We start from the raw sequence: 7876 nt of genomic DNA, 5'->3' as shown, positions 1-7876 counted from the left end.
GGAGGCCAGCCCCGGACGCGGCCCCGGACCGGAAGCCGCCGCGCAAGGCCGCCGGCCCCGGGACGCCGCCGACGCCGCCGCCGCCATCATCCGCGCCTCCGCCGCCGCCTCTCCCGGTGGTGGGCCTCGTCCCCGCGCTCGCCGTCGCCCCCCTCCCGGCCTGGGCCTCCTCCTCTCCGGCCTCCCTCGCGCTCCCTTCCGCCGCCGGAGACGGACGAGGCTCGCCAGCGCCCCCGCAGGCCGCGCCGGGGAAGCGGAGGCCGAGCGAGCGAGCGAGCGAGCCGGGAGGGAGGGAGGGAGGGCCGGGGCTGCGCGCGCAGGCGGGCCGCGGGGGAGGTCGCCTAGCAACGCCGGGGGAGGACCAGGCCCGGCGCCGACCACGAGGGGGCGCTGCTGCTGCTGCTGCTGCTGCTGCTGCCGGCGGCCAGGGACCGGAAGCGAGGAAGGCTTTCTCCGGGACGCGGCGCGGGGTCGGACTAGATGACCCCGGGGCTCCCGGAAGAGGCCTGGGGACCATTCATAGTCCACAGCTTTTCTAATACGTGGGGGGGTTTTTTTTGGGGGGGGTTACTATTTTGTTGCTTCTGTCGGGCCTATTCGTTTACGCATCTTTGATCTGGGTTTTTAAAACAAAAATCATGGCATATCTTTATTGATTTAAAATACAAACGTACAGGAAAGATAAGTATAGAAGAGTTAAATACAAAAGAAGAAAACAGGAAGGCATAAGGGTCAGAATTTTTTTTATAAAGACAAAAATGGGGGGGAAAAGAACCAACAATTTATACAAAATCATATCCATCAAATAAAAAATTTCTGCATAAATTTCTTTCGGGGTTATTTGTGCATCTTTGATCTAGGTTTTTTTTAAAAAAAAAAATGCAAAGTACCCTGAGATATTTTTTGACGAAGGGCGGTATAAATCAAATAAATAGAAGGCAGCAGCCAAGCGCAGGGAGGCGGGAGGCAGCCGCTTCTGCTTTTTTCTTTCATTTTCACAGTCTGACTTATTTATGTTAATTGGGTTTTTTTAACAACTTTATTGGTTTTATTTATTAAACAAACCAGCTCGATCGCCTTTTAAAAAACTCAATGCTTCCGATTTCAAACTCAGGGGAGCAAATAGGAGACGATACAGGCTCCCAGTCTCACTTCCCCCGCCCCCCTAAATAGAAGACACCCCACACACGTTCATATTTATATATATTTACACTCCCAACCTCAGAGCTGCTTCCCCCTCGGATCAAAGAGCCTAGAAAAATAAACTCAGGTGAAACCAAAGGAAATAAACAACTCCTTTTCTGTTTGCCCCTTGGAGTAGGGGTGCTAGACACTTAGTGGGTGTAATAATAATAATAATAATAATAATAATAATAATAATAATTTATTTATACCCCACCCATCTGGCTGAGTTTCCCCAGCCACTCTGGGCGGCTTCCAACAGAACACTAAAATACAATAACCTATTAAACATTAAAAACTTCCCTAAACAGGGCTGCCCTCAGAAGTCTTCTAAAATTCAGGTAGTTGCTTATTTCCTTGACATCTGAAGGGAGTGTGTTCCACAGGGCGGGTGCCACCACCGAGAAGGTCCTCTGCCTGGTTCCCTGTAACCTCACTTCTCGCAGGGAGGGAACCGCCAGAAGGCCCTCGGAGCTGGATCTCAGCGTCCGGGTAGAATGATGGGGGTGGAGACGCTCCTTCAGGTATACTAGACCGAAGCCGTTTAGGGCTTTAAAGGTCAGCACCAACACTTTGAATTGTGCTCAGAAACGTACTGGGAGCCAATGCAGGTCTCTTAAGACTGGTGTTATGTGGTCCCGGCAGCCGCTCCCAGTCACCAGTCTAGCTGCCGCATTCTGGATTAATTGCAGTTTCCGAGTTGCCTTCAAAGGTAGCCCCACGTAGAGCGCATGGCAGTAGTCCAAGCGAGAGATAACTAGAGCATGCACCACTCTGGTGAGACAGTCTGCGGGCAGGGAGGGTCTCATCCTGCGTACCAGATGGAGCTGATAAACAGCTGCCCTGAACACAGAATTGACCTGCGCCTCCATGGACAGCTGTGAGTCCAAATTGACTCCCAGGCTGCGCACCTGGTCCTTCAGGGGCACAGTTGCCCCATTCAGGACCAGGGAGTACCCAACACCAGCCTGCCTCCTGTCCCCCAAAACAGTACTTCTGTCTTGTCAGGATTCAACCTCAATTTGTTAGCCGCCATTCAGCAGAGTTCAAAAAACTGGTGAGCTGAAACTCTGCTTGTTCACACAAGCCAAGGAACAAGCCAGCCCCATCCACACTGTGGCACGGAGGCCCACGTGGCCAGGCTGACACACACACGCCTTCATCATGGGAGAATCATGGAGTTGGGAGGGTCATCTGGCCCAACTCAATCAGCTTCCGCAAGCTTGTCCAGCAAACAAGGAAGCGCCTGAAGACTCTCCCCCTCCATCTCCCCTGCGTCACACAAGTGAAGCGCCCCGAGACCTCTGGGCGGTATATAAATTCAATAAGTAAATAAAGTGACATCTTGGACTCTGCTCCACCCTCCCCTGATCCAACACAAGGATGGAAGAGCACCTTGCAGGAGAAGCCAACTGTGGGAACCTTCCGTTTTCGGCTTCCCCTTGCCGTCAACCTTTTATGATTTTGCTGTCAGGTTTAAAATTGTTGTAAGAAATAAAAATTAAAATAACATTGTTGTAAACTGCTATGGCATATTTGTATGATACAGCAGTACATTACACACACAGCTGCATTCTACACACGATTACAGGCCAGCACAAAAATTGGGAGTGTAAATTTGCTAGTACAGTTCTGTACTAGCACAATCCTCTGCCTGAGAATCCCCCAGCTGTGGGACTGCAGCACCCAGCAAAAGCCCCACTTTCCTATGAAAATGGCAGGCAGGCCATGGCTATATACTGATCCATTTATTTACTGCACTTCCCTCCCTTTTTCTCCAAGGAGCTCCGGGTTGCATGCATGGTGCTCTTCCAGTTTCACCCTCACAACAACCCTGTGAGGTTGGCACTGGGCTGAGAGACAGGCACTGGCCCCCAAGGTCACCCCCTGCGCCCAATGGCTGAGCTTTTCTCTGGCAAAATAGGTGCCAGTACTGGCCAGGAAGTTGTTACAGCGGGTGCCACTCTTATTAACAACAAAGAGGAGCCACTACTGCGTGCTCTTGAGAACCCCCTGGGGGGAAAGCACTGGCCGAGTGGGGAATCTGAACCCGGGTCTCCCAGGTCCGCTGCCTCTCTCGTGATGGTAGATGCCTGCTGGCAGGAGGCAGCATCTGAAGTGGGTGGGGGGCACCTGCACCCCTCAAGTCCAGCGGGAGGCACTGCCTGCTTCCTTCGAGATCTAAAAACTGTACTGTTAACACAGACCATCAGAATGTGAGCTTTCTCTGTACAGTGGTACCTTGGTACTCAAACGGCTTGGCTCCCAAACAAATTGGCTCCCAAACGCTGCAAACCCGTAAATGTTCCAGTTTGCAAACATTTTTCGGAAGCCAAACATCCAACACAGCTTCCGCTGAAGCTCCTGCAGCCAATAGGAAGCCACGCCTCGGTTTTCGAATGGTTTCAGGAGTCGAAGGAACTCCCGGAACGGATTAAGTTTGATGAAAGAAGAATGGAAGATGAAACTGATGGACTATGTAGAACTTGATAAATTAACTGGAAGGATTCAAAACCGATTACACTAGTAGGACTGCAAGAAGTTTTGTAAGGAGGAATATTCGAAATATTGCAAGGAAGACTATGAGGAAAATTATTAGTCAATGACAATTAAGAGTAATAGTGAAATTAAGAAGTGCAGAATAAGTGATAAAGAACGAAAAATCATCAGAGGTGTTGATGGAAGTCTAAAACATTGTATAAGATTAAAAGTTATGTTATATGACTGTTAGAAATGATTTGTTTAAAAAGCCTATAAAAATGTATTTTTTTAAAAAAGTTTGAGAACCAAGATGCCACTGTACCAATCCATTCCTTGAAATGCTAGTGACGTTTTTACTGGTTTTATTGCGTTGACCAGGTCACATTCATCATGAAAGAGCAGCTTACAAATACTTAGAATCATAGAATCCTAGAGTTGGAAGAGACCACAAGGGCCATCGAGTCCAACCCCCTGCCAAGCAGGAAACACCATCAGAGCACTCCTGACATATGGTTGTCAAGCCTCTGCTTAAAGACCTCCAAAGAAGGAGACTCCACCACACTCCTTGGCAGCAAATTCCACTGTCAAACAGCTCTTACTGTCAGGAAGTTCTTCCCAATGTTTAGGTGGAATCTTCTTTCTTGTAGTTTGGAACCATTGCTCCGTGTCCGCTTCTCTGGAGCAGCAGAAAACAACCTTTCTCCCTCCTCTATGTGACATCCTTTTATATATTTGAACATGGCTATCATATCAGCCCTTAACCTCCTCTTCTCCAGGCTAAACATGACTAGCTCCCTTAGCCGTTCTTCATAAGGCATCGTTTCCAGGCCTTTGACCATTTTGGTTGCCCTCCTCTGGACACGTTCCAGTTTGTCTGTGTCCTTCTTGAACTGTGGTGCCCAGAACTGGACACAGTACTCCAGGTGAGGTCTGACCAGAGCAGAATACAGTGGCACTATTACTTCCCTTGATCTAGATGCAATACTCCTATTGATGCAGCCCAGAATTGCATTGGCTTTTTTAGCTGCCGCGTCACACTGTTGGCTCATGTCAAGTTTGTGGTCAACCAAGACTCCTAGATCCTTTTCACATGTACTGCTCTCAAGCCAGGTGTCACCCATCTTGTATTTGTGCTTCTCATTTTTTTTGCCCAAGTGCAATACTTTACATTTCTCCCTATTAAAATTCATCTTGTTTGTTTTGGCCCAGTTCTCTAATCTGTCAAGGTCGTTTTGAAGTGTGATCCTGTCCTCTGGGGTGTTAGCCACCCCTCCCAGTTTGGTGTCATCTGCAAATTTGATCAGGATGCCCTTGAGTCCATCATCCAAGTCGTTGATAAAGATGTTGAATAAGACGGGGCCCAAGACAGAACCCTGTGGCACCCCACTAGTCACTCTTCTCCAGGATGAAGAGGAACCATTGATGAGCACCCTTTGGGTTCGGTCAGTCAGCCAGTTACAAATCCACTGAGTGGTAGCATAGTCAAGTCCGCATTTTACCAGCTTCTTTACAAGAATATCATGGGGCACCTTGTCAAATGCCTTGCTGAAATCAAGTTAGACTACATCCACTGCGTTCCCTTCATCTACTTAAAACAAAGATTGCTATTACCTTAAGAGAAGCTGTCCTCTTGCATACCTGCAGCAAAGGGTTGGGGGGGGTCATGCCTCTGAAAACAGTCGGCCTTCTTCAGCCGGGGGGGAAAGGACCCCATGACCCCAACCCACCACGGGCTGCAGGTTCTTTTGTGGGCTCCATTCCAGGTGATGAGTTTTGGGCTATACAAGGATACCTGTGCAAGGTCAAAGGAGCGGGGAGACAGAAGGTTCACAGGAACTTCCTCACCAACCCGTGTTGGGGGGGGCATGCATGGACACAGAGAAATGTGGGAGCAAAACCAAGCAGCCTTCTACAGAATCGGGGTGGGGGCAGCTTCAAAAGAAGGCCAGGATGGACAGGCCTCATCCTGAGGCGCCTTCTCACCTCTTAGCTCTTTAGAGATACTTCGTTCTCATGCATTTAAAATGGCAGAGATCCTACCTAGTGTAAGCAAAACAGGTCAGACCACTAGCCCAAATCTTGCACACGGGGAGGGGGGCACTTTGCACAGCAGCAGCACCTCCACAGTTAGGGGGTGTCTGTGGGCTGCCCCCCCCACCTCCAAATAATGTCTTTGTCACTGGCCCTGAAAGTGCTGCTGGGACGAATTCTAAGTCCTATTCCTCGCATCCAAAGCCCTAAATCAGACATGTCCAAAGTCTGTTTCGGAGGCCTAATCTGGCCCCTAGGGCAGTTTATTTCCTGGGGTAAAATTCTAAAAGAAGTTCAACAACTTCCATCCTAAAAAAAGGATGCGTGGTTGGCCCTCACGCATGTTCAAATCTGGCCCTCTTTGAAAAAAGTTTGGACACCCCTGCCCTAAATCACCTGGCCTCAAGTACCTGGAAAAGCCTCTCTGCCAGTGCCAACCACCTCAGACGCTCCCTGTGAGTGGGTGAGGCCACAGCTGCTGGGGCTGCCCATTTGGCACTGACCCCAGGCAGGGCCTTTGCAGTGACTGTTCCCCATTTGTAGAATGACCGCCTGGCCAGGTGCTTCAGCCTCCCTCTTCCAAGAGAGATGCGTTTGATGGCTGAGAGATACTGATCCTGGCAACCCTGAAATCATTGGTGGGGAGAAAAGTGAATGTTTTGAAGCCGTTTTTAGGAGGTTTCCAGTTCTATGTTGGCTGCCCTGGACTCCTTTGGGAGCAATGGTGGGGTGTGAATTGAATATTGGTATTAATCATATTTACCTGCCATTGAGAGTAACTGTGCCTAAGAACAGAAGGAGAGCCTGCAGCTGGATCAGGCCCATGGCTCACCTCGCCCAGCATCCTCTTCTCAACCAGAAGTCCCAGCGCAGGACCTGAGCCCAACTCCCCTCTCCCTTCCAGCGTTTCCAGCAGCTGCGATTCAGGAGGATTGCAGCTCCCAGCTGTGGAGCCACAGCAGAGCCCTCCTGGCGGGGAGCCATCCACATCTGCATGTATTTTTTCACTATGTCATTTTAAATTGTTATTAATGTTGTATTTTTAGTTTTGGATTTTATGATTTATGTGGAAATGTTTTCCATTCCACACAGCTGTGTGAGTGTCTGGGGGCCCTGCTCCTTCCTGCCACTCACCACCTGGCCCAGGGCGGGGCCTGAAGCCTCACAGGGATGGTTGCTGTCACTGCTGCTGCAGCCCAGGGGAATCCAGAGGGGCGCAGAGTTCTTTTTAAAATGTTTTAAAATTTTCCTTTCCCTTTTTATTTTATTTTTGTGTATATGCGGGGACTGGGATGGGGGTGGGATGGATGTTTAGTTGGGAATTTGTTTGATTTTGATGGATTTGTAATTTTCACAGTTTTTTATTTGTATTGTTTTTTGTTTTCTGGGGGTTTTGTTGTGTGTTTTTTATTATTATTGTTTTAAGGTCTTATTTTGTTCTTAAGGGGAGGGGTCAGGGCTGCCGGGGAGTGGGTCCCAGCCAACAAAATGGCTGGGGCATGCTCCACAGAGGGGGATGCGCTGGGACATCCGATCTCAGTGATCACGGGTAGGAGGAGGAGTTACACTAAGACCAGACCATGTCATTACAGAGGAGGCAGGTTTAGTCGTTGTCTGAGGACTATCCCTACCTCCGGGTCTGGTCCTGACCGGACGGATACTAGAATCAGCAAGGGATACCCACATGACCTGAAGGTGCTGCTGTGCAATGCCAAGTCAATGATTCATAAGACCACTGCCATCCATGACTTGATTATGGATGGAGGATTTGACCTGGCATGTGTAACAGAGACTTGGTTGGATGAAGCTGATGGGCCTGTTCTTGCCGCTGCTTGTCCACCAGGTTTCTCTTACGCACAGCAACCCAGGCCTTGTGGGCAGGGAGAGGGGGTTGCAGTGATTTTTAGGAAGTCATTAGTTTGCACCAGGCGTCCTATTGGGAAGACCCAGTTCTCTGAGTGCATGTTATGGAAGTTGGGCAATAGGGGCAGTACAGGATTCCTTTTGGTGTACCGACCTCCCCGCTGCACCAAGGATTCCCTGCCCGAGCTGCTTCAGGTTGTGGCGGATGTTCTCCTGGAGACACCTAGTTTGGTTGTCCTGGGGTATTTTAATATCCATACCAGCACGACCTTACAAGGGGCCGCTCGGGACTTCGTGGAAAGCATGGCCTCCATGGGGC

This window comes from Podarcis erhardii (assembly GCF_964252035.2).
Source record: "Podarcis erhardii genome assembly, chromosome: 14".
Taxonomy (NCBI): Eukaryota; Metazoa; Chordata; class Lepidosauria; order Squamata; family Lacertidae; genus Podarcis; species Podarcis erhardii.
This window is presented reverse-complemented; position numbering follows the sequence as displayed.